Raw genomic sequence first — 26,024 nt, 5'->3', positions numbered from 1 at the left:
TCCAGGGGTGAAATGGATCCTCTGCAGCCAGTCAGCACTAGCCTATGAATCACGTACGTCCCACTTAAGCCCAATTTTGACCCTCAGAACGCCTCAGGGACCTTACACCCTGGGAGGGTCAGATGTAGCAGATCTTCTTTCTGCCACATTCCCTCCCTTGTCCAGGCACGGCCTGTGGTACACCCCAAACATCCTCTCCTTCCCTCCCACTGTGAGGGTGGGGGCTGCACAGGAACCTCCACCACAAGTGAGTTCCCCTGCACCGGGAGATGCTCCACTGGCTACACACACACACGCTCGAAGGCAACCATTTAGCTCTTGTGCCAAATCCAGCCCCCTGGATGCTTTCGTCTTGACTGCTGTTCCCTCTGCAAACGTCAGAGCAATCTGGCCCATGCTAGGACATGTCTACCCTGCAGCTGGGAGGTATGATTCCCAGCACGAGTAGACAGACTTGAGCTAGCTCACCTCAAGCTAGCATGCTAAAAACAACAGTGTGGACTCTGTGACACTGGTAGCAGCTCGGGCTAGCCACCTGAGCTCAGACCCAGGGGTTCAGGCAGGCTTCGACACAGGCAGCTAGCCCAAGCTGCCACAACGTCAACACTGCTATTAGTTGCTGTGGCAGCTGGGTGAATAACGGCCTTACAGATCTCACATAGGAGGGCATGTCTACTAGAGTTGTGCTGAAGCCACAAAGTTGAGATCCATGTTCAAACTTCCCAAACCTCAGAGATGTTCAGATCCAGAGTTTTGGTTCAGGCTCACCTTTCACGGTTATGGTTTCAAAATATTCATGCTCAGCTGTCATGGCCAGTGTGGTGCAGAGGCCAAGACAATTGGATGCTTGTCTATTCAGCTAATAAACTTGGTAGAAATCTTATCGTGGGATATATAAACCCTAAGGCCAAATGTATGATTAATTATTGCTAATAATATGGAATTAGTAATTAAGTAGTCAATTTTTTTATGAAAGAGAAAGAAAAAATATTCCATGCACACACACACACAGACAAAATCCACACTGTCATACAATTGCAAGAGACGTTATTTTTAAAAATGGCGTTTCTGCATTCCCACTGACTGAGATAATTTCATTTCAGTGTAATTTTGTTTAATCAGGCTTTTGATTAATTCATTGAATTAGTCACCATCAGGAAAGGGAACTTTAATGTGGATTGATTTTATGGAGTCTTCTGTTGCGCTGATGCAAGCATTATAGCTTGCTTTAAATGTAGTTGGACAGGCTTAGTTACAGGAGTGGTAAATGGAGTATAAATTGATAAATGTTCTAATTATTAGCCATGAGACCGGGTTTCATTTCACTTATAGTAGTGTAAATCTAAAATAACTGCAAGGACTTTAGATCAAAATCAGAGTTTAATCGGGCTGCTATGTCTTTATTTACATAATGAAAATGGGCTAGATCCTCACCTGATGTAAACGGCTGTCGCTCCAGTAAAATCTGTTCTGTTGAAATTACATCACTTTAAAACGAATGTAAGTAAGATCAAAATAATGCCCATAGGACCAAATTCAAAGGTGAGTCTTAAACCTTCTTCTGGTTCCTTCCCTATGTAAATAAAACAACAGCTTAGGCTCTTTGGGCCTGATTATCCTGTCAGTTGTATGCTGTTGTATATATGAAATCAATTAAAGCTGCTCATATACAATTGATGGAATGCTTGGACTCCTTCAGCTTTAGACTCCCACCCACCAACATGTAGGGTGACCAGCTGTCCCAATTTTATAGGGACAGTCTCAATATTTGGGGCTTTGTCTTATATAGGCTCCTACTACCCCCCACTCCCCTTTGCGATTTTTCACACTTGCTGTCTGGTCACCCTACCAACATGCAACTTTATGCTCTCCACACACATGACATCACCTCTAAAGTCTGTGCATGGCCAGTGTAAATCTGGAATACTGCTGAGTTACTCTGGATTTACACTAGTGTAACTGAGATCAAAATTTGCCCCGTGAGCAAATATGTTCATTAAGACAGAGCCATTTTTACTCAGTAATTCCTCAGAGCAGAACTGCTTAGTGAATGAAAGGAATGTTATAATTTGAGGTGATTGAAATTTTTCAGACAGAAAGCTCACTGGAAAACAGTACTTCGTGGAAAACTGGCAAACTGTTGATTTTTTTTTAATTTGTTTTTTCACAATTTTTCCACATTTTTATCTATGGTTTTACCCAAAATGTTATCAATACCATTTTTCCAATTGTGTCCAGCTCTAGCTATAGTAAGGAAATAGCTTAGTCAGATTTGAAAAGAGATGAGTCATTTATTGGTGAAATTTAACCCTCCCCAGGGCTATTTGTGCCCATGATTATTTGCACCCACAAGAATGGAAGCCAGCTTAAGGCTGGACTGAAATGTTTTAATCTCAGATCCAGCATCTCCTATTCAAAGACGGCTAGTTCCAGTGCTCTCTGCAGCACAGCTTTAAACAAAGTCTACACAAATGTATAAATATCATCTCATTTTCCTCTCCTCCTGCGGGGCTCCAGTGATCTGAGATGCTGCTGCTGGCTTCTGTTCCCAGCATCTTCCAATTTTCCTATGAGTTGTGTAATCAGCCACTTTAGCATTTGTTTCTCTCTGTAGCAGTGAGTCTCTGTCTCCTGCCTCAATTACTTTCTGCTCCATTCATTCCAAGTTTTTGGTTTTGGCCCTGCTCGCTCTTAGATCCTGGTTTGTTCAAACTCCCCCTTAACTTCTCCCAGCTGGGTTTATAATCTCCTGAGTCCCTCAAATTGGCCCTTAGCAAGGTCACAAATCTGACCTTGTTTTCTACTGTGCATTGGCTTTAGGAACCGCGTACTGGGAAGTAAACTCAGGTTTCCCATTTGTTTATATCCGTCAGAAGGTCTTTCAGTGTAGTCTGTAGTGCGGCTGGTGTGCTCTCCACGGCTCTGAGTACGTTGCAACATCTCCAGCTCAAAATGTAAACAAAATAAAATGTAAATGGTAATAAATCTCTTTTTTTAAAATCAAGCAGATGAAGCAAAATTTAAGATGTTACTAGTGCTGTGCACGAATCTGATTTTTTGTTTCAGGGGTAGTTTTGCAGAACGAAAACAAAATCTTCCAAAATTTCATGTGAACTAAAATCTCCTTCTCCCCCCTCCTCCCAAAAAAATTGTTTTGGGATGCCCTTTCCAATTTTGACTTCTTTTACATAATATATTATTTTTTATAATTATATAAAATAACCCAAAAGTCAGAAACTCTTTTTTTTCCCTGTTTTTGTTTCGACAAGAATTTGCATCCATGGCAACACGTTTCCGCAAAATATTTTGCTTTCAACGAATTGGCGTTTCCTGATGGAACAATGTTCTGCCAAAAAGCAGGGCCGGCCTTAGGGGAAATGGCACCCTGGGTGAACTTGTATTTTGGTGCCCTTTCTTTGGGTTTGAGAATAGCGGTGTGGGGCGCAGGGCGCAAGGACCAGCTCCTGGCCCCGGAGCCTGGCTGGGCTGCACTGGGAGGAGTTTCTGAGTCTGGGGGCTCCTCCGGCCATACAGCCCCTGACCATCTAACAGTAGGAGAGCAGGTGTGCAGACACTACCCATTCCCCCAGGAAAGGAGACCCAGGGGCTGGCCCACTGGTTCCGCAGGGGTGAGCCCTGCTGCCTGATCCTCCCCACCAGGTTGGCAGCTCTGGGAGGCATCGCCTCCCCCTGCCCGCCCTGCTGGCCAGGGGCTCCAGCCCTGGGCTCGCCCTCACTCACCCCTGGTCTGGCAGCGCAGTCCCGACAGTTTGCGGCACTCAGAGGGCACCCTCCTGACCACAGCACCCTGGGCGGTCGCCCACCTGTAAGGCCAGCCCTGCCAGAAAGTTTCTGACCAGCTCTACATGCTGCTTTCCACATCAGCTCATACACATTGACACACCTTCTTCTCCCACATTATTATTCCAATGATACCCCTTCAATATTATTCCCGCCAATAATTATTGTATTTACACTTCCTCCAGTAATACTCAGTGAGCCTGATCCAAAGCCCATTGACACTGATGGAAAGATTCCCATGACTTCAACGAATTTTGGATTGTGTCAAGTGTTAGGGTGGCAGGACCAGTTCCAGCAGAATATATTCATTTTCAATAGGGTTGTTAAAATTTGCTTCTCTCTCTCCCCCCCACCCCCGGCCACTGATGAAGAAAACTAGAAAACCATATTCACTGGGGAAGAAGTCATGAAATCATGTCCGTGTGACTTCCTTTGTTTGGGCTTTTTGTTGTGCACTTACCTGTTGCTAAAGTCCATTTTTTATAGAAAATTAAAGATACAGAGGACCCAATCCTGCAAATCCTGATGAGTAATTCTTCCTCACATGCGTAATCTCTTTGAAATCAACAGAAATACTCACATGAGTAAAGTCACTCATTCATTAGTTCATTTAAAGTTGCTCACATGCGTAAGTACTTGTAGTATTTGGTCTTTTATTTTGTGCCACAATAGATAAACGTCCAGTTGTTTATACAACATAGGCCATATTCCAATACCCTTGCTAATGAGTATGTAGTTTGCAAGTGGTCCCAGATCAATGGAACTATCTGAGGAGTAAGAGGCTATTCAAAGTGAATGTGTGGCATAGCAGGTATTGATTTTTAGACAGTTTTTTATTACGCAGGTGACAGTGTGGTTAAACTACAATAAAAATCGAGTTTAAAAATATATAGCCCAGGTTATCGTTAAAGAAAACAACCATGAAATTTTTTGACCAAGACACTTTTGAGATACAGCTTTTCAAAAGGGAGAGTCTTTTCAAACAGCAAACTACACGTTGTTTTGTCAAAGTACCCGATCTCTGATTTATCTCAAAAATTTCCAAGGAAAAAATCTTCTCTGATGAGAGTCTGCTCCTGAAAAATGTTAGATGGGAAGGAGGGTTTTTCATATGAAGAAAGAATTAGAGGAGTTGAAAGGAAAAAACAATCAGGTTTGTAATAGTAACAGAGATATAACCATGTCTCCCTAATTTCAGTCATAAAATATCTATGATCACAAAATATGAGTTTCGTTTATTCCTGTTCCTTAAACCAATTCCTGGAGGAAATAAGGTTCCTCACACTTCTACAATAAATTATCTGCATACCTGCTGGTGAGGCAACTTGATTTCTCATTTTCCCTTCCTTGTATTTTAATAAAGGAAAATGGGCTAGATTCTCTGCTGCCTTGCACCTTGGATTGTCATTCACACCTGCGCAGAGTGAGTTCAAAGTGAATGGAAAATGCTCCCATTCTGGGTGGGTATTATTTTACATCTACTTTGAACAGGCATAAATAACTGCACCAGGGGAAAGGAAGTGAAGAATCAGGCTTAATGTCTATTCCACTGACTCACTCTTACAGCCCTCCACAGTGTGCAGTTTGGAGCAGTGCTGGGAACCATGGACTGCATGCCCAGAAGTCATTGCAGCTAACTAGTCCAGTACTAGTGTGGAGGTAGGGGGTAAGAGCAATCCAGCGCAACATGTGTGTGTGAGTTCAGTGTATCGAGGTGCTGCTTTGCATTAGCTTGCATCAAACTAAGTAAGTCGAGTTGAGCTCGGTTGATATAGTGCTGTAGTCTAGATGTAACCCAAGAGAACAAACGAAAGCAGAATAGATCAATAGCTTATGAGTCACCTTTGCATTTTCTAACTGGATCAATTAGAACTAGCTTGGGATGACTCCTAATTGTCAAATACATTATTTATTTGATTCAGTGATGTTATTCATTGAATATGTTATTTGAACAAATAACCATCTGCAGTATTGTACCAGCTCTAAAGCTATTCAAATACTATTTGTTGAATAATTTATTAGACGAATAAAGACAAAGTTCATTAAATAATTTATGCAGTGAATAATTGTTTCCAATATTAGATAGAACACACACATACACTGAGCCTGATTCTGGCCTCACACCAGATTTGCACCAGTGTAAAACCACTGATTTCAGTGGAGTTACTCCTGACCTACAGTGTATATAGAGTAGAGATAAGCCTGAGTCACAAAGTTACGAACTAGTATCAGAAGTAGATCAAAAGGGTGGCTTTATCTTTGTCTCTCTCTGATGTACAGTATTTGACTAGTGAATCAGATAAAGAGGGACACAGATAATTTAGCCAGCAGTAACTAAATGTTCATAACACATGCTGAAGAAGGCAGAGAACAGGAATAAATATAGACCAGTTCTGCCTCTCACTCATTATTCCCATCTTTAACAGAGGGTACTGAAGTTAATATTAAATATAATGTTGTTGAATTTCTGATGTGTGACTTTTTTTCTTTTCAAAAATTTGCTTATGAATCTTGTGAGTTTATGGGGTGCGGGGAATATAAGGGGATATTTTGTGGCAATAGAATAAATTAACATTGCTGTTGAACTTAGGGGTTGTTGCAGCAGAATTTAGTCCCATATTGCCACTCAACATTGTACATAGTGTATGTTTCTGTGTGGTAAGAGATCTCTTCTCCCCAACCTCCACACCCCGCTGGAGAATTTCCAGTTTTCGTCCCTAAAAAATGCAGCTTTTCTCAGTCTTGGAAAGGGTACGTGCAAGCTCCCAGTGAACAGGAAAGCTTTACTGAACACTGTGAACTGCCTGATAAAGACAAGCTGGATCTCAGGTTGGCCACCTGATTTTTCACAAGTGATTTGTGGCCAGGTGTTTAAGGTAAAGTGTCAGCTTTAATTCATAGCCCTCTTCAAAGCTATACTCATATGGAGCCTAAATAACCTCTCATCTTCACATAGTCTGGTAGTCCAGGTCAGGGCTGAGGTCACTGGCAGGGCAATGGAAAGATTGTATTGACACTGCAGCTGTTTTGCACCATACCTGGCCACATGGACAAACAAAGGACTACAATTTGAACAAGATAACCTTTGCGATGACCTTGCACGTGTTGATACAAACCATATGCATGGTCAGACCTTCACAGTGTAACAACAAAGCCACTTGTACAGTGGCACTTCTTGTAACATTCATATTCGGGATGAACTGGGCTGCAAAATTCAGATCTAGGTTTCAATCCCCTAAAAATAGAGGGAGTAAGGGGTAGCTCAGGTGGGAGGAGCTGCTTATAAAATAACAGAATTGGCCGACATAGTCCAACAGCAAATGTGTTTCGCAGAAAGAGCTTTCTCCCAAGTGTTTGTTGTCAGAAGTTTATAATTAAAACCTGGAGAAAATAAATAACCTTAAATAAGCAAAACAAAAAGCTACAGCAACACCCGGTAACGGATCATCTCAGAGGTGCCTGGGGAGCTCCTTCTTTTGAGCATTCTGGGTTAGTTTGCTCCCTGATAACCTCTGTTATTTTCCCTTCAGCTTCCATTTTATAGGGTTCCCTTTAGCTCCTGATGGCCCTTGGGGTACAGAAAGGAGTAACACAGTTAATGTCGGATATCCCGAATAACCTAACCCCAATTTCCTGGAATATGAACAGGGAACCAACACCATGTCTCCAGGATGATCTAAATCTCCATCAGCGGCTGCTCTGACGGACTTCACATAGAAGTAACTCAGTTTAGGCAAAGATTGTTGGCGCTTCTGGTTACTAAAAGCCATTCCAGAAGTATTTCCTTTTACGTATATGCAGAAGTGAAAGTAAGCTGGTATGCCCCGGTATGGCATACCGGTAAGTGCCGGTGCGCCGTACCAGGACTGGCTTTCCTAGAGGGCAATTTAAAGCCCTGGGGTAGCGGCGGTGGGGCTGCGGCAGGGATTTAAAGGGCCCCGGAGCTCCAGCTGCTGCTACCTCACCCCCCAGGCCCTTTAAATCCCCGCCTGAGCCCTGCTGCCCGAGCCCTGGGGTAGCGGCAGTGGTGGGGCTCTAGCGGGGATTTAAAGGGCCCCGGAGCTCCAGCCCCCGCTACCCTCCCGGGGCCCTTTAAATCCCCGCCTGAGCCCTGCTGCCGAAGTCCTGGGGTAGCGGTGGTGGGGCTCCGGAGGGGATTTAAAGGGCCGGGGCAGTAGCAGCGGCTGGAGCCCCAAGCCCTTTAAATCCCGGCCTGAGCCCTGCTGCCTGAGCCCTGGGGTAGGGGGCTCTGGCGGGGATTTAAAGAGCCCCGGAGCTCCAGCCACCGCTACTGCCCCGGCCCTTTAAATCCCCGCCGGAGCCCTGCTGCCAAAGCCCTGGGGTAGCAGCAGTGGCGGGGCTCCAGCGGGCATTTAAAGGGCTGGGACGGTAGCGGCAGCTGGAGCCCCGGGGTCCTTTAAATCCCCGATGGAGCCCGGCCACCGCTACCCCAGGGCTCAGGCAGCAGGGCTCAGGTGGGGATTTAAAGGGCTCGGCGCTCCGGCAGCTGCTACCACAGCGGAGCCCCAGGCCCTTTAAAGCTCTTCCAGAGCCCAGAGCCCCCGGGTAGTGGTGGCAGCCGGGAGCCCCCAGGGCTCCTCAGTGATTTAAAGGGCCTGGGACTCCACTGCGGTAGCGGCAGCTGGAGCCCTGGGTCCTTTAAATCGCCCCCGAGCCCCGGGGCTCCCAGTCGCCTCTGCAGCTGGTAGCTCGGGGGTGATTTAAAGGGCCCCGGGCTCCCAGTCGCCGCTACCGCAGCTGGAGCCCTGGCCCTTTAAATCAAGATTTAAAGGGCCCGGGGATTTAAGGCCCCGCCTCTTCCGGTTGAGGCCACGCCCCCTGCTCAGGACTCCTGCGTACTGGTAAGTCCTCTAACTTACTTTCACCCCTACGTATATGTTTCTCTTGCTTCCCTGTATAGATAATATGTTAGTATGAGTGCCCTTTATCCCCTCTTTAATAATCCCCTTTGTGCCTTGTGCACACATGGTGCATTGCTTTTATACAGGATTTAAGAATTCATTTTTTCTCTCTTTTCCCCTTACCTTGTCTCTGCTTGTTAGCATTCTAATAACAGTTTCTAGAGATGAAGGATGATTCAATGGTTCGGGCGCTAGTTTAGTATGTCCAAGACTTGGGTTCAAGTCCTTGCTCTGGTATGATCTTAGGCAAGTTATTAAATCTCTCTGTGTGACATTGTTCCCCATCTGCACAATGGGGATGATCATCCTTCCCTACCTCATGGGGTGTTATGAGGATAAGTACAGTAAAACCTGTGAGTTATTCAGCTACTATAGGTCTGGGGGCATATAAGTAGCTAACATAAGGAAGAGCAATTTGAAGAGGGAAGGGGGCCTAACATGACCATCCTCAAAACACACTGCTATGCTACTGTGCCACTTTATGAAGATCAGGAAGTTACCCTGAACCCTGGGAACACAGCCAGATGAAATAGGGCTTCTTTGGCGGCAATGTAATTCATCTTTAATTTCTCATCGGCAAGTCAAACACTGAGCACTTGTTACAATTGTCCTTTGTATCTGCAGCAGCCGGCCATAAACCAGGATTAAAATGATCATCAAATTTGGGACTGGAAGCAATTTTCCCCCCACCTCACATTGACAGCCACCTTAGGAGATTTTTGCTTCCCTCTGCAGCACTGAGCAGGGATCATCTGTTAGCATCATTAAGACATAACCTGATTTAATCAGTTTCCTTTGATTGCCAGGATTGGATATGGTGGATTGCAGTCTTTCCCATCTTCTGTGGGTTTTATGCTACATGATTACATTTTATGACTCAGCTGTTCACTGAGGATATTGCCAAGCTTGGGCTCAATCAGGGCTTTGTGTTTGATTCACAGCTGATCATTTTGTCATTAAGCAAGAATTATGAACACGTCAGACCTGGGTAATGCAAATAATCACTTAAAAAAAAACCAACAGTTTATTTGTGAGAGTGCCCAAAATGGAAAAGGAAATGATAGCAATGGCTACAAGTAACTGACTAATTGGGCCCAAAGAAAGTTGAGGGCCTGAAATGTCTCTTTCTATTTCATGTAGAGAAAATGAGAAAGGAAAAGCATATTAGACCCATGAGCATTGATTTTTGCACTCCTGAAGTCACTCATATTTTCTCCGAGCCGCAGAAGAATGGGAAAGGACTGGTTCACCACTGATTCTTCTTCTACTGCGGGAGGCCCTGAGGATTAATGGTTTGATATATTTACTCTTCATTTGACTTGAAAACAAACTTGGCAGGCACTGTTCGTAAATTTAGTTCAACTCCCCCTGCTCCTCTCTTCCTGTAAACATTGTGTCAACCCAGGAATTCCACTGTTCAGCGGTTCTTCTCTGCACCTTTTTGGTGTATGTTGATTATCCTGACTGTAAAACAACCGATGCAAAAACACTAAGTGATAGTTGTTGCAGTTATGAAAAATGCTGCATTATTTGTCAGTGAGAGCCAAAACACTGTAGCTACAGTCCTGCATCCTTGCAAAGCTGTCATTCAAAACTGACTAGCACAGACACAAAACCTATGCATCTGTCCTTAACTCTGATGATTGATAATGATCGTTAAATATATATATTTTACTTACCAGTCAAAAAACACACCAACTCTTTGACCTGGGTAAGGGCAAATACAGTTCTGCAGCCCTGCAAAACTGTAAGCTGTAGCATTTTGGATCGTTAGGATTTAATCACAGTTTGGAAATAAACTCTTTTAAAAATGAAAAGTTAGCAGATCTGCATATGGGTGAGTCCTCTTGTGCTCTCAGTTCTCTTTTCAGAGCTAAAGGGAGATTATTTAAAGTACAGTTCAAATTATTTGAAGTTCTCTGGGAACATCTGAAACCTTCAGATGATAATGGGAGTGGGCCCAGCAGGAGATTAAATCTATGCACAGCCGCGAGGGGCTGATTACAGAGAATTGGCCAGATTGCCCAAGAGCTGCTAGGTCTGCAGCTTCACTTTTATGGAGCTTTGGGGCTCCATGCAACTGCTGTTGCAGAGCCTAGCATTTCTGTAGGACAGAACTGCACAAAACTTCCTTCCTAGGGATCTTAGGAGTTCTGCATGTCTGAAGCTTTGGCCCTGTGGAGCTCATTGGACTGAAGCTCAGTTCTAACAGAGCTGAGGAGCTCTGCAGTACCAAAGTTTTAATCAACCCGAGACAAAACTCTGGCATAGCCAGACAAAACTCTTGGCTAACAGGAGCCCAGTTAGTGAAGATTAGACAGCAGACCATTTATATCCACTAAGGTTCACCTGAATTACAATTCCTCAGTAATTCCAAGGTAATGAGGAAAAAACAACAACTAAGCATTAATATAATTAAAACTAAGTTGGTACAGTCAAAGGAACAGGGATCAAATTGTCAGGCTGAATTGCCCACATTTCAACTCTTGCTTTAAGTTTTCTTTTTCACACATTTTTTGATCCTGCAAAAATTCTCATTCACCTGTCAGGTTTTCAAGCCAGAACTGGTCCTGCACGGTGGCCAGTGCCTGATGCTAAGCACACAGGGCTAAACTTGTATTGACTCCAGTGGCAATTGGACCCACTATCAGATAAAGTTACATGGCACCTGGCTCCTCTGTGAAGAAATGAAAAAAAAAATAGCATGAAGAACATCAGGGAGGAGCAAATGGCAAGCCCCCATGGCATGGTAATGTGGTGGCTTTGGAGCTGTCCTGTGGTAATGTATGAATACTGCATGTTGGCCTGTTTATTGGGGTGTCTTCTGTCTGACTATAGTGGGTTAGCTCAGCAGGAGTTTGTGTGGAAAAACAGGCACAAAGGAAAAGAATGGCCCAAGATGAGCCACCTCTCAGCAAACTCTTAGGAGTTGTTAAGGGACAATGCCAGAACTATTAGCTTCCATTATTGTGCCTCCTCTCCAGCCAACCTACAAAACTGGTTTGGATAAGGACAGGGAAGGCCCGAGAACACAGAAGAATAAGTGAACTCTGGTAGCATAAAAAGGGACCCTCTCTCAAGAGAGGCAATAGTTGTTCAGAGGAAAGAGGCTGAGACACAGGACACATCTGGAGTGTCAGGTGAAATGAGGTCTACCTAGGTCACCATCACAGCATGCTACAGCTTTAGGTGAGATAGGCATGCATGTAGATTGTTGCTGTAAAATTCTCTCTCTCAAATCTTTGTTCTGATTGTTAGATAAGCAATACTTTGGTTTAAGACAGCTGTCTGGTCACTACACACCACTGGTCACAGACTCCCAATGCAAAGAACCACAGGTGATGAACTCCAGTAATATAATTACACTTTAAAGCTATATCAGCCTAGCTACGTCAGTCAGGGGTGTGAAAAAGTCACACCCTTGACTGAAGTAGCTATGCTGACAAAACCCCTAGTGTAGACACAGTGATGTCCATGGAAGAGTGCGTCTGTCAACATAGCTAAGCTAACCTCAGTTGGGGTTCTGGTGAAAGAAAAAGAAATGAAAAAGAAAAAAAGAAAAAGAATGAAAGAAAAACTTCTGTCTGTGTAAGCTGTGTCTACAGTGGGCAGGTCTACACTACAAATTTACATCGGCACAGCTGTCCCAGTGAAGCTACGCTGCTATAGCACATCTGATGGAGACGCTCTAAGCCAATGGGAGAGAGCTCTCCCATCAGTTTAATAACTCCGCCTCCACCAGAGTGACCAACTGTCCTGATTTTATAGGGACAGTCCCGAATTTTGGGTCTTTTTCTTATATAGGCTCCTATTACCCCCCCCCCACCTCTGTCCTGATTTTTCACACTTGCTGTCTGGTCACCCTAGCCTCCACGAGAGGCATTACCTATGACAGCAAGAGAAGTGTGGATTTCACCCTGTGGGTCAAGAGTGCAGCTAGCCCTGTAACTGTGACAGTTAAATAATAATCTTAAAGTCCATTTTATCTCGTTATCCTTCTTATCTCAAGAAAGCCTCCCAAATTTTAAAAAACCTATAATGAAAGGGGAGGAATGAAGATTAAAAAACATGGAGAATGGGAAAAGGTAACCCAGATCTGTGCATGATCACAAATACACAAGCTGAAAGAGAAGGAAGACAAAGAGGCAGCACAAAGTAGTCTATGCGTTTGTGTGTAAGCAGGGGGATTCCAGGCTCTAATGTCTGGAAAAATTGCATGTAAGTTTCATAAATGTTCCACTTATGAACTAAAAAAAAGGTAGGTAATGTGGGCAAGAATTCATTTCCAAAAGGTAAAGAAAGCTGCAAGATCCAATTTTGTACAGGGAGTCAAACTAGTGCACAATTAACCTTTCCTTCCTGCTTTGCCAAAAGTGAACACTAATCCTCACAGCCACTAAAAGAAAAGCCTTGCAGAAATTCCCAAACCCCTTTCTGTGCGTGTTTTATCATGGAAGGGAGCTTGTGACTTGGTTTTTGCCTGTTTAGGCATGTTAAGAACTGAGCTACAACTCTGAAAAGATAAGAGTCTAGCACAGTTCCCTTAATATGGTTATAAAACAGACAAAATCAAATTGGGTTATTACCCAGTAGGGACACAACTGTATTGCAATTTTGTTTCCCAAAAGAGTTGCAAATGAAATAGAAATAATTGTGTAACCTTAACCCTTGTGTTAACATAGCTTAATGTAATTAATTTCCTAGCTTTTAAAAAAAAAATGAAAGAGAAGAAGGAATCTGTGATAGAAAGTTTATTTTCATAGAGCAAAACTCAAAAAATCCTATAGACTTGAATAAGAGTTTGGAGTAAGCATCAAATGCAGGAAATTCACTACATCTGCTATAGTCTGATTATTCAGGCTATTTGTGAGTGGCGTTCAGGACAGATGGAAAGATGAAAATCACACATACACCCCAACCCTGGATCTATGGATTGCCACTGTGTGCCAGTTTTGTAGGGGTTTGGGGCCTCTGGACTTATGCAAACATGGATCTGTGGCCCATCTCAGACCTGTCCCCAAGCTACCTCCAACCTGCACCCAGAGTGACCTTCTCTGCCCCAGTAACACCAATTTGTAAACAAATAACTATTTTTGGCAACAGGAAATGTCTTTTACAAAGCTTTACAGATTGGGCCCAATCCTATTCCAATTGAAGTACATGGGGAGTTTGCCTTTGATTTCAATAGGAATAAGAATGGACCCAGAGTATAAATGTTTCCTTCTGGAATGAAATGTTTCCACTGCTGCTGCTTCTTCAACTTCCCCTGACAATTTCTCAAATGTCTTGGAAATTTTCACTTGCTCTCCGTAAAGCCTTTTTTAAATCCATGTTTTTATCCCCACCCTCTGTGATTGCAGGCCTTGATTCTCCTCTCTCACTTATGCTGGTACAAGGCCCCAGTTCAGCAAAGGACTTAAGTATGTGCTTCAATTTAAGCAGGTGCTTAAGTGTTCTAAGCCCTGATTTAGCAGTCAATTCCTGTGCAGCAACACGCTTAAACATATGCTTAACTTTACACATAATATCCCACTGAGGCATAAGTCCCGTTGAGTTTGATGTGACAAGTGCTTTGCTGAATGTGATCCTAACTCAGGAATAGAGTCATTGAACTCAACAGGATTACACTTGCATAAAGTCATTCCAGGTGAAAGGAACATCTATCTCTTTGCACTGGGGATTATTAGAGAGTAAGGGTTGGTCTACACTCAGATTTTATACCACTTTAACTATATCAGTTTGCTGAGCATCACAAAATCTAGCTTTTTTGGTGCATCCAGCCCAAAGTGACTTGTCCCAGGTAACCCAGCAGGCCAGTGGCAAAGCTGGGGACAGAACCAAGTTCTCCTAAGCCCTGGTCTACACTAGGACTTTAGGTCGAATTTAGCAACGTTAAATCGATTTTAAACCTGCACCCGTCCACACAGTGAAGCCCTTTATTTCGACTTAAAGGGCTCTTAAAATCGATTTCCTTATTCCACCCCTGACAAGTGGATTAGCGCTTAAATCGACGTTCCCAGCTCGAATTTGGGGTACTGTGGACACAATTCGATGGTATTGGCCTCCGGGAGCTATCCCAGAGTGCTCCATTCTGACCGCTCTGGACAGCACTCTCAACTCAGATGCACTGGCCAGGTAGACAGGAAAAGAACCGCGAACTTTTGAATCTCATTTCCTGTTTGGCCAGCGTGGCAAGCTGCAGGTGACCATGCAGAGCTCATCAGCACAGGTGACCATGATGGAGTCCCAGAATCGCAAAAGAGCTCCAGCATGGACCGAACGGGAGGTACGGGATCTGATCGCTGTTTGGGGAGAGGAATCCGTGCTATCAGAACTCCGTTCCAGTTTTCGAAATGCCAAAACCTTTGTGAAAATCTCCCAGGGCATGAAGGACAGAGGCCATAACAGGGACCCGAAGCAATGCCGCGTGAAACTGAAGGAGCTGAGGCAAGCCTACCAGAAAACCAGAGAGGCGAACAGCCGCTCTGGGTCAGAGCCCCAAACATGCCGCTTCTATGATGAGCTGCATGCCATTCTAGGGGGTTCAGCCACCACTACCCCAGCCGTGTTGTTTGACTCCTTCAATGGAGATGGAGGCAATACGGAAGCAGGTTTTGGGGACGAAGAAGATGAGGAGGAGGAGGAGGTTGTAGATAGCTCACAGCAAGCAAGCGGAGAAACCGGTTTTCCCGACAGCCAGGAACTGTTTCTCACCCTAGACCTGGAGCCAGTACCCCCCGAACCCACCCAAGGCTGCCTCCTGGACCCAGCAGGCGGAGAAGGGACCTCTGGTGAGTGTACCTTTTAAAATGCTATACATGGTTTAAAAGCAAGCATGTGAAAGGATTACTTTGCCCTGGCATTTGCGGTTCTCCTAGATGTAGTCCTAAAGCCTTTGCAAAAGGTTTCTGGGGAGGGCAGCCTTATTTCGTCCTTCATGGTAGGACACTTTATCACTCCAGGCCAGTAACACATACTCGGGAATCACTGTAGAACAAAGCATTGCAGTGTATGTTTGCTGGCATTCAACCAAAATCCGTTCTTTCTCTCTCTGTTATCCTCAGGAGAGTGAGATATAATTCATGGTCACCTGGTTGAAATAGGGTGCTTTTCTTCAGGGACACTCAGTATAGCCCATTCCTGCTGGGCTGTTTGCCTGTGGCTGAACAGAAATGTTCCCCGCTGTTAGCCACAGGGAGGGGGGAAGGTTGAGGGGGTAGTCACGCGGTGGGAGGAGGCAAAATGCGACCTTGTAATGAAAGCACATGTGCTATGTATGTAATGTTAACAGCAAGGTTTACCCTGAAAGAGTGTAGCGACTGTTTTATAAAATGTGTCTTTTTAAATACCGCTGTCCCTTTTTTTTTCTCCACCAGCTGCATGTGTTTCAATGATCACAGGATCTTCTCCTTCCCAGAGGCTAGTGAAGCTTAGAAAAAAAAAAAAACGCACTCGCGATGAAATGTTCTCCGAGCTCATGCTGTCCTCCCACACTGACAGAGCACAGACGAATGCGTGGAGGCAAATAATGTCAGAGTGCAGGAAAGCACAAAATGACCGGGAGGAGAGGTGGAGGGCTGAAGAGAGTAAGTGGTGGGCTGAAGAGAGTAAGTGGTGGGCTGAAGACAGGGCCGAAGCTCAAATGTGGCGGCAGCATGATGAGAGGAGGCAGGATTCAATGCTGAGGCTGCTGCAGGACCAAACCAGAATGCTCCAGTGTATGGTTGAGCTGCAGCAAAGGCAGCTGGAGCACAGACTGCCACTGCTGCCCCTCTGTAACCAACCGCCCTCCTCCCCAAGTTCCATAGCCTCCACACCCAGACGCCCAAGAACGCGGTGGGGGGGCCTCCGGCCAACCAGCCACTCCACAACAGAGGATTGCCCAAAAAAAAGAAGGCTGTCATTCAATAAATTTTAAAGTTGAAAACTTTTAAAGTGCTGTGCTTAAAGTGCTGTGTGGCATTTTCCTTCCCTCCTCCACCACCCCTCCTGGGATACCTTGGTAGTCATCTCCCTATTTGTGTGATGAATGAATAACGAATGCATGACTGTGAAGCAGCAATGACTTTATTGCCTCTGCAAGCGGTGATTAAAGGGAGGAGGGGAGGGTGGTTAGCTTACAGGGAAGTAGAGTGAACCAAGGGGCGGGGGGTTTCATCAAGGAGAAACAAACAGAACTTTCACACTGTAGCCTGGCCAGTCATGAAACTGGTTTTCAAAGCTTCTCTGATGCGTACCGCGCCCTCCTGAGCTCTTCTAACCGCCCTGGTGTCTGGCTGCGCGTAACCAGCAGCTAGGCGATTTGCCTCAACCTCCCACCCCGCCATAAACGTCTCCCCCTTACTCTCACAGATATTGTGGAGCACACAGCAAGCAGTAATAACAGTGGGAATATTGGTTTCGCTGAGGTCTAAGCGAGTCAGTAAACTGCGCCAGCGTGCCTTTAAACGTCCAAATGCACATTCTACCACCATTCTGCACTTGCTCAGCCTGTAGTTGAACAGCTCCTGACCACTGTCCAGGCTGCCTGTGTACGGCTTCATGAGCCATGGCATTAAGGGGTAGGCTGGGTCCCCAAGGATACATATAGGCATTTCAACATCCCCAACAGTTATTTTCTGGTCTGGGAAGAAAGTCCCTTCCTGCAGCTTTTGAAACAGACCAGAGTTCCTGAAGATGCGAGCGTCATGCACCTTTCCCGGCCATCCCACGTTGATGTTGGTGAAACGTCCCTTGTGATCCACCAGAGCTTGCAGCACTATCGAAAAGTACCCCTTGCGGTTTATGTACTCGCCGGCTTGGTGCTCTGGTGCCAAGATAGGGATATGGGTTCCGTCTATAGCCCCACCACAGTTAGGGAATCCCATTGCAGCAAAGCCATCCACTATGACCTGCACATTTCCCAGGGTCACTACCCTTGATATCAGCAGATCTTTGATTGCGTGAGCTACTTGCATCACAGCAGCCCCCACAGTAGATTTGCCCACTCCAAATTGATTCCCAACTGACCGGTAGCTGTCTGGCGTTGCAAGCTTCCACAGGGCTATCGCCACTCGCTTCTCAACTGTGAGGGCTGCTCTCATCCTGGTATTCATGCGCTTCAGGGCAGGGGAAAGCAAGTCACAAAGTTCCATGAAAGTGCCCTTACGCATGCGAAAGTTTCGCAGCCACTGGGAATCGTCCCAGACCTGCAACACTATGCGGTCCCACCAGTCTGTGCTTGTTTCCCGAGCCCAGAATCGGCGTTCCACAGCATGAACCTGCCCTATTAGCACCATGATGCATGCATTGGCAGGGCCCATGCTTTCAGAGAAATCTGTGTCCATGTCCTGATCACTCACGGGACCGCGCTGACGTCGCCTCCTCGCCCGGTATCGCGTTGCCATGTTCTGGTGCTGCATATACTGCTGGATAATGCATGTGGTGGTTGATGTGCTCCTAATTGCCAAAATGAGCTCAGCGGCCTCCATGCTTGCCTTGGTATGGCGTCCGCACAGAAAAAAGGCGCGGAACGATTGTCTGCCGTTGCTCTGATGGAGGGAGGGGCGACTGACGACACGGCTTACAGGGTTGGCTTCAGGGAGCTAAAAATCAACAAAGGGTGTGCCTGTACATCAAGGAGTATTTCAGGCAGGACTGCACGGAGGGTTCCAATAAGAAATGGTGCACCAAAGTTATCGTTGTTATTGGAACAAGGAGGTTAGCCTGGCCTCTGATTGATACATGGCTAGATTAACCTCGCTGCGCCTTCTCTGTGACTGACTGCAGTGTGATCTAGACAGGGGAGGAGGAAAATGAGTACAAAACAAATCTGGTCTATTTCTTGTTCTGACCCACTCCATCTATCCTTTACATCTTTGGCTGGCAGCAGACAAAAAAGGCGCGAAATGATTGTCTGCCCTTGCTTTCACGGGGGGAGGGAGGGTGGGAACGGGGTCCTGACGATATGTACCCAGAACCACCCGCGACAATGTTTTAGCCCCATCAGGCATTGGGATATCAACCCAGAATTCCAATGGGCAGCGGAGACTGCGGGAACTGTGGGATAGCTACCCACAGTGCAACGCTCCGGAAGTCGACGCTTGCCTCGGTACTGTGGAAGCGCTCCGCTGAGTTAATGCACTTAATGCACTTAGAGCATTTTCTGTGGGGACACACACACTCAAATATATAAAACCGATTTCAAAAAAACCGACTTCTATAAATTCGACCTAATTTCGTAGTGTAGACATACCCTTAGTCCCAGTCCAGTTCTCTATCCACTATTTTATTACTATAAATTTAGGAGAATAAACTAAATTGGTAGAAAACAGCTTTGTCCTGGTAATACTGCAGCCACACAAGGGGGTTGTGGTAGTGTAACTATTTTGGTAAAATATCACACCCACAGCTGAAATAGTTAGTACAAAATGCATGTGTAGACCAGGCCTAATAACCCATCTTGTGCTTTGCCTGGGGCTGTAATGCAAGCAAAGCATTATCTCACTGGACCATATTTGTTGGATTTCTTCCCTCCTGGCTGCTTGAGAATATGGTCAGGGGGAAGAGAACCACTTCCTTTGCTTTAATGTATTGACACCAAATGTTTTCAATCAAGCCGTGAATGGGGGGTGGGGAGGTCCTCATGTATCTTGCGGTGAGAACACAACAAACAATACCAGGAGGAGGGATCTGTAGGAAACTGCGGGTATCTCTACTGCAGGGCCAGCTCCGGAAACCTAATTACAGACTGGGCAAAGTAGAGAGAGCTCACAAATCACTTATATATTTCCCTTAGCTTAGCAGCTAGGTGATGCATAAAAAGGAACATTTGGTTAAAGAGTCATATATTTGGAGGACACTGGCTCAACCGGCATGATTCAGCAGTGCAAGCTGTAACCCCTAATGCCTCAAGAGCTGTCTCGGTCGCTTTTTCATACAGTGGACTTAACATTGCCATTAGCAAAGGAACATATGGCTTTTTAAGTGATGTTGCTTTTTAAGTGACCATATGCAGATTATGTAATTTCCAAGATACTCAGTTGGGCACACTCCTACAAGCTGATTCGCACAGGTGCTCACACACTGAGGCTTGCTTTTGCTACTAACACACACACACACACAGGCTTCTTCACAGTTTGATATTATTTGAATCATGGAATTTTGACCCAAGTGAGGTTACACTTGACTCTGGTCTCTGCTGCGTAGAGGGTGCCCTATTCTAACTGTCCACATTTTTGTACAATTAACCATCATGAATCCCTCAAAAGAAAAATAAATCTGTTTGTTGACCTTTGTGAAATTAATTGCTTAACTGTCCAGTTCCTAGAAGATAAGAGTCCACATCAGAAAAAGCCATGATCACCATCATTTTTAGTAATCTCAGCAGAGAGCTCAAGAATTAAATGAGTCTTTGAAATCTGAACTGTCACTAGAAGTGGTCTCACGCAGTCTGGGTGGGGCAGTGTAGGGAAGTTTGCATTGCTATCACCCATGCTTTTTCTGACTACAATCTCCAGTCCACAAATGCAAGTGTAGCTGTTTTCCCCAGCACCTAATTCACTTTAGGAAAAAAGGTCTTTGAGAATCCCAGTCTTAAATTGGCTGAGTTGTTATTTGTATTATTTATACAGTATCTCAAGATGTTCTAAGTGCTTGTTATACTGATAAAAAGAACACGATCCCCTGCCTTGAAAAGCTTACAGCCTAAAATTTTACAAAATGCAATGTGTAATAGAAACGTGGGACTAGAGCGAATGGAGGATAAGGATTACAATAATATGATCATGTGGTTACTTAAGGTTGTTATATTCATGTCTTGGTTGTTCCATTAAACACATATGTGTGTGCATGTGTAAATATATATATGTATATATAAACACACATACATACACACTCTGCCTATGTCTATATTTATCACTGTGTCAATCATTATATACTGTAGCAAGGGGGTGTGGTCTCCCTCCCTGAAAGAGGGGGAGAAAACCACAACTGCCCCCTGGTCGGCAGAACCGGATACCTGTGGCCACCCCCCTGGAAGCAGAGGGGCGGGACAGGAACAGGAACTATAAAAGGCTGGCCCTCTAGCTCAGTTGGGGCAGAGCTGCCAGAGGAGTAGGATACTGCTGCCTTCCCCTCTGCTGGAGCCTGGATCTGATAGAGGCTGCTACAGTACCAGAGACCCAGAGGGGCTGCCAGACACCAGGGACACTGAGGGTGGGGCTGCCACTTGCTGTTTACCCCAGCGAGACTAATCACAACCCTGGAATCCAGGTATCCCCCAACTGTGAGTGTAGGAAGGAGCCCAGGGAAGCTGAACAGAGCTTGGCTGTGTTACTGACTGCAAGCAGGCCAGAGTGTTGCAACCGGCTTTCCCCACTGACCCAGTGGTGGAGCACTCCATGTGGCACTGTTAGGGCCCCGGGCTAGGGGGGGCTATGTCCCTCTACCCCCTAGAACTCCACTGTCAGGGGTGGTAGCCTCCCTACCTTTAGGCCAGGAGGCCTGCATTGATCTGATGCCTGTGTTATGGTGAATCATATTAAAGCAGTTCTGTATTAAAATCACAAATGAGTTTGATTTCCCCATAGTTTAAATTAAATTTACTAATTAAGAGGTCTCTTGTTTTTACTGTTTCTCTCCCTCTCTGTGTGAAACTTGCAAGCTGCTAATTGTGTTAGCACATCCTAAGAGAGACTCAAAGCAATACTTTGTAACAACAGAAACAGCACACAGAGACTCCCTGCCCTTTTGTTGTATTTGTCTTGCTTTGTTAACAATTGTGATTAAAATAGAGATAGAGGATGTATGTGGATGGATGCTTGGTGAATGATCAGGGAGGTGCCAGCTTAAGAATCCAGTGTCCATCAGCTGAAGAAGGCGTCAAGTGGAAACAACCAGAGGACCCCCAGAGGGCAGACTGGAATCCACCCAACAGTCTCAAGGATGGGAGAACCAAAGAACAACATGGAGCCATCAGGAATGTGCCATCTGCTGATTGATTTAGCAATAGCATGATGAAGCAATTCCCATAGACTGGCATAGGAAGAAATTCCTATAAAAATGGACTCTAGAAAGTGAGAACTTTGGGGTCTGATTCTGCAAACCAATTTCCAGGAGCATCAGATGAGCATCTGACAAGGCCCTGCTCCCTCCTCATGTCCAGGCCACCTGGCCAGTGGCTTGGCATGAGCAACTCTAAGGCTGGTAACTATGATAACAACCTTGCAGAACCTGTGTGTGTGAATAAAAATGCAATTGAATGGAATGTTATAGCTATAACTAACTGCTTACTATGGATTCTTTCTGTATTCACAATAAATGTGGCATTTTGCCTTTTTCCCTTTAAGATCCTCCTGGTTTTTATTTTATTGGTATAATGCCTGATCTAGGATGTCAGATGGTTTAGCTGGCTGTCCCATCAGAGATCTAATACCTGCTGGGCTGCTCTACCTGACAGCAGGCCAGAGCACCCTTACCTGATTGCTGTCACGCCCTGAGTGAGGGCCCCAGGCATATAGATTTACTCCTGTGCGGCCTGATGGCAAGCTAGAGCCATTAACTGAGTATGGCCCCATCCTGATTGAAGGCTCTGGTCTACAGACTTGCCGCCACCCAGCCTGACTGCGGGCCAGACCCATTAACTTTGTGCTGCCCCGCTCTGGCTGAGTGTCAGGGCTACCACACCCAGTTGATACCCAGCCTGGACTGAAGGCTAGGGCCTATTAACTGTTGGCTAATTCCCCCTGAACAGAGTCACTCTACGAGCATCGTAGTGAGGGTGTGTGGTCTCCCCCCTTGACAAGTGGGGAGAGAACCACAATTGCCTTACTTACACATACATGACTAATAAACTGAAGGCTTGAAAATATATACAGTGGGCACCTTAAAAACTCAACTGACCAAGGTACTAGCAATAACTCTGGTACTGGATATTCCTGTACTGAGAACAGAAGGAAACTTGCTTTACAATCTCTGCAGGATGGCAAATGCAGAGTTGATAACAGTGGCCACTGTATCAGGGCAGATTGGTAAATATCATGCTGTTTGGTAGCAATACACAGAAGAGCCCATGTGAAAAGTGCAAACGCTAAGTGGTAATAGCATCAAGATATTTGTAAATATCATGCTGTTAATAGCAACACACAGAGTAGCCACAATGTGAAAATCTGTAACATCCACCATCACCCAGTCAAGGATGAATGAATGTACAAGTACTGATTCCTTTTGAGAAAGCAGGATACAATGACAGAGGCTGACACAGGATTTGTGCACCTCTTAAGTCCTGCTTAAGCCTTGTGCTGGTCCTCTTCACCCTGATGAATTTCACCCTTACTGCACAAGATTCCTGATCTTAACCAGATTCACTGATAGATATGACCAAAAAAAGGAGGAAGAAAAGAAAAAGAGAAGGTGGAGGGAAATCTACACACTCTGTTCTCAGGACCCTAAAACCTTTGACACTCACCAAAAAAAAGTACAGAATACAAGAACCTACCACAAATTAGCTGAGAACTGATTGCCACTTACAACATGAGCAAACTTGGTCTACACTAGGAACTTATGTTGATATAACTACATCGCTCAGGGGTGTGGAAAATTTATACCCCTGAACAACATAGTTATACCCACCAAATTTCCCATATATACAGCACTATGTTGATGGGAGGGTTTCTTCTGTCAACATAGCTATCCCATCTCAGAGAGGTGGAGTACCTATGCCGAGGGTTACCATATGTCAGATTCCCAAAAAGAGGACACTGGCGGAGGGGGAGCTGCAGGAGAGGAGGCAGGGGGAGGGGGAGCTGGAGGAGGTACAGTTAGGGAAGTTGGAGGGGGTACCGGCAGTGGGGGTACTCACTGGAGGTGGGGGGACAGGGTGGCTGGTGCAAGCCCAGGATGTAGCCACAGCAGTCAGTACCTCCCTCTGGGACCCCCTCTCCAGGGCTAGGAGTTGGGGCCTGGGTGGGCAGGATCCTGCAGCTGTGGGGAGGGACCAATCAGGAAGCAGACCAATCAGGGCTCTTTCTCAGCTGCAACATCTGCTCTGCAAAGATCTCGGACATTGCCTGTTGTTTGAAAAATCTGCCAGGACAGAAGACGGAGCCTCAAAAAAGAGGCAATGTCCAGGAAAACCCAAACATATGGTAACCCTACTTCCCCACTCTGAACTCTAGGGTACAGATGTGGGAACCTGCATGAAAAACCCCCTTAGCTTATTTTTACCAGCTTAGGTTAAAACTTCCCCAAGGTACAAACTATTTTACCTTTTGCCCCTGGACTTTATAGCTGCCACCATCAAGCGTCTAACAAATATATAACAGGGAAAGAGCCCGCTTGGAAATGTCTTTCCCCCCAGATCCTCCCAAACCCTACACCCCCTTTCCTGGGGAAGGCTTGATAAAAATCCTCACCAATTTACATAGGTGAACACAGACCCAAACCCTTGGATCTTAAGAACAATGAAAAAGCAATCAGGTTCTTAAAAGAAGAATTTTAATTGAAGAAAAAGTAAAAGAATCACCTCTGTAATCAGGATGGTAAATACCTTACAGAGTAATCAGATTCAAAACATAGAGAATCCCTCTAGGCAAAACCTTAAGTTACAAAAAGACAAAAACAGGACTATCCATTCCATTCAGCACAACTTATTTTATCAATCATTTAAACAAAACAGAATCTAACGCATATCTAACTAGATTGCTTATTAGCCCTTTACAGGAGTTCTGACCTGCATTCCTGCTCTGGTCCCGGCAAAGAAAAAAACAAAACACAGACCAAGAAAACCTTTGTTTCTCCCACCTTCCAGCTTTGAAAGTATCTTGTCTCCTCATTGGTCATTTTGGTCAGGTGCCAGCGAGGTTATCCTAGCTTCTTAACCCTTTACAGGTGAAAGGGTTTTTCCTCTGGCCAGGAGGGATTTAAAGGTGTTTACCCTTCCCTTTATATTTACAACACCTACCTCTCCCAGCGCAGCGTAGGTAGCATCTTCACTAAGCAGTACTGCTGCAGCACTGTATGTATAGACAAGCCCTAAAGCTGATTTGCTCCCTCCGATGTTCTGTTATTGTGTTTGAGATGAAGTTGTATTTTTCCTACTGGTAACACTGGACAGGGTTATACTGTGCATTTGCACGTTCAGCAAAATCAAGGCACGGGTGCATCTGGGTTTAGAATTTTTCCCACTGTCTCTAATGTTGTTATTTCTTTGAGAAACCAATTGAAAATGTATTTTTTTAAAAAGAAATATAATGTGCAAAACTCTTGGAAAACTGTGTAAGGAAGGGTTTATTTTTTAGTTTGATTGCTTGAAAAGACCTAGTGGACAAGAGGGGCTCCTGGTTTTTCATTAAGTCAAATATTGTTATAAGTGGAAAGGTATTAGCAAGAAAATAAATGCATTCAAGTCATTGCTGCAGTAACTGCATATGCCTGTTGTGTTAGGGGCTATTCTTTCAGACATTAGACCATGCAATCGTTTCCTTTGTTTCTCAGATTAAAAACAGAAAAGACAATACTGTCTCTGCAGTCAAAAGTAATGTGCATTCAGAGCCATTTCCACCATGCAGGCAGAACAGGCCTAGGGCAGCAGAATGTTTAGTGACTCTTGATTCCATCACTGGATGGGAAGAGGTATCCCTTTTCCATTTTGCCCAGGGCAGTGAAAGTGTCTGCATCAGAGCAACTACATGTTCATTGCTCTGACTTAGCATTCAGGCCACATTTGCTGCTGTTTCCTCTCACACTCAGCCCAGCTCCTTCTCCTGTATGCTGAAGTCATCAGGCGAGCAGTGATTCCCACTGCCTGATACCAGCTAGCACATTGCACTTAATCAGTGAGGAGTGGCTCTATAATATGAACTCCCAGTGCATTCATTTCAGCAGATGGGACTTGTGGGAGGAAGTGGAGAAGGGAGGCAAGTGCTCCAGCCATGACCCTTTAGTCTTTTAAAAACAGGAACTGTTTTTTCTCATGTGTTGAAATATTCTTGAAAACCCCTGAGTTAGGACTTGTCCCTGTTTCCAGAGATCAATGGGAGTTTTGCCTTTGACCTCAATGAGAATAGAAAGAGGCCCATAGTATGTCTGTCTTCTCACTTTTCTGATAATGCTCCTGGATCTGTGAAGCTGTTGATCTACTAGCTTGCAGCAAATTACAGCCAATCAGCCCATCCAACACCTCAGCCTCTCTCTCTGCCATCTGCCATCTCATTGTGGATGTCAAGTCATCAACTAAAACTCAACTGGCCAAAATGGAGTTGTTGATCTTTTCCCCCAAACACTCTCCTCCCCACAGTTCCTCAGTCACCATTCACAACACCT

General features: G+C 45.1%; 1 long non-coding RNA gene across 8 annotated transcripts in view; it reads right to left on the bottom strand.

Annotated features, from left to right (window-relative positions):
* Positions 1 to 26,024, bottom strand: part of LOC311518064 — a 129,347-nt gene that overhangs the window by 57,523 nt on the left and 45,800 nt on the right. The window contains exons 3-5 of one of the 8 annotated variants that reach the window (XR_014710881.1): positions 11,266 to 11,400; positions 4,262 to 4,356; positions 2,222 to 2,946 (exon numbers count right to left, since the gene is read on the bottom strand). The exons of 6 other annotated variants lie outside the window; for them this stretch is intronic. This is a non-coding gene — a long non-coding RNA (uncharacterized lncRNA). Of the gene's footprint in view, positions 1 to 2,221; positions 2,947 to 4,261; positions 4,357 to 11,265; positions 11,401 to 26,024 lie in introns of those variants that run through there. One more of the 8 variants, XR_014710882.1, reaches the window with a different exon arrangement.

This window comes from Lepidochelys olivacea (genome assembly GCF_965140295.1).
Source record: "Lepidochelys olivacea isolate rLepOli2 genome assembly, chromosome: 3".
NCBI lineage: Eukaryota > Metazoa > Chordata > Testudines > Cheloniidae > Lepidochelys > Lepidochelys olivacea.
The sequence above is the reverse complement of the archived record's forward strand: the minus strand, read 5'-3'. Positions and strand labels throughout refer to the sequence as shown.